Below are 1,588 nucleotides of genomic sequence, written 5' to 3'. Positions count from 1 at the left end.
GTGAAGATTAACATTAGAAAATCAAGATCTTGAACCTAAGAATTCTGACCTAGACATAGGCTGATACCTCTGTGGAGCCTAAAAATTGGTCAAAGGTCTTAAAGGATTTTAATTAATTTGATCACCACGGAAGTAGGATTTGAGTTAATTAAAATACACCCTAGATGCCTTGAGAGAGGATTTAGGATAACTTATGACTAATTTCTATCAAGGAAAACGATCCTTAATTCAGTAAATAAACGAGATAACATCCCTAATAAGATTCAAGTGTGAAATCTTAACTCCAGAATTGTTCCAAAAATAGATTACTTCATTTTAAGTTTACTATTCTAGTTTTTAAAGTTAACAAACTTAATTCCCTAAATACTCGATAGCCTAAATAGTCAAAATTACTGTGTAGATTGGTACTTCCTAAACAAAGGTCCTCGTGGGAACGATACTCTACTTATCACTTTATTACTTGTCAGCGATCCGTGCCCTTGCGGGGTTGTAAAACCAACAAATAAGTTTTTGGCACCATTATGGGGGAATCCTTTGGCTATAGTGATATCAAGTGATAGGCAATTTAGCTGATTTCGGCAATTATATTTATTATATAATTTTATTTTACCAGTTATATTTCTCTTCTTTTCTCTCAGGTACCCGATTTGGTATATGACTAGGACAAGGCCAGAAGAAGAAATATTGGACTGTGATCTAGAGATAGACAAAACTCTGAAAGCCATCAGGAGGGAAAGGAAACATCAAGAGCACAATCAAGGAGATCCTGAAATTCCAACCATGGGCGATAATAATGACAGACCAAGACTCTTGAGAGATTACGGAGCTCCATCTGTCTAAGGATTTCAGCCCAGTGTCACTAGACCCACAGTGGAAGCCAATAACTTTGAATTAAAACCAGCATGGCTCCAAATGATTCAACAAAGTTTGCAGGTTCGCCTACAGAAGACCCACACTATCACCTCTAATGCTTTCTTGCCCTATGTGATACATTCAAGATGAATGGAGTGTCTGATCAAGCAATAAGACTCAGAGCATTCCCATTCTCCCTTCGGGACAGAGCAAGGAAGTGGTTACTTTCTCAACCAGCTAGAATGTTCACTATTTAGGAGAATCTCTCAAACTTTTTTAGAAATATATTTTCCACCTACAAAGACTATGAAACTGAGGCTTGAGCTCAACACTTTCAGACAAAAGGAAGGAGAATCACTCTATGCTGCATGGAAAAGATACAAAGACCTGCAGAAGGAATGTCCACACCATGGTATAGAAGATTGGCTATTAGTGCAAAATTTCTATAATGGATTACTACCCTCTACAAGGAGCACAGTTGATTCAGCTGCAGAAGGTGATCTAATGGAGAAAACAGTGCCACAAGCACTTGAACTTCTAGAAAGGGTTGCATACCATAACTACGAGTGGTCAAATGAAAGAGGAAATGCAAGGAAAACTGTAGGGGTACTAGAAGTAGATGCCCTAAGCATGATAAATGCTCAATTTGATCAGCTTACAAGGAAACTCGAAAAGATGCAAGCCAATGCAATAGGTACAAACTGTCAACCTGAAGACAGCTATGGAGGAGGATACA

General features: G+C 38.0%; 1 non-coding gene across 1 annotated transcript; it reads right to left on the bottom strand.

The window, feature by feature from the left end:
• Positions 1-1,161: 1,161 nt before the first annotated feature.
• Positions 1,162-1,268, bottom strand: LOC131181868 (small nucleolar RNA R71). The gene has a single exon (XR_009150343.1). It is a non-coding gene; the product is annotated as a small nucleolar RNA R71 (small nucleolar RNA).
• Positions 1,269-1,588: the final 320 nt, after the last annotated feature.

This window comes from Hevea brasiliensis, chromosome 7 (assembly GCF_030052815.1).
Source record: "Hevea brasiliensis isolate MT/VB/25A 57/8 chromosome 7, ASM3005281v1, whole genome shotgun sequence".
Taxonomy (NCBI): Eukaryota; Viridiplantae; Streptophyta; class Magnoliopsida; order Malpighiales; family Euphorbiaceae; genus Hevea; species Hevea brasiliensis.
Note: the sequence above shows the minus strand (reverse complement) of the source record. Positions and strands in the feature narration are given on the sequence as shown.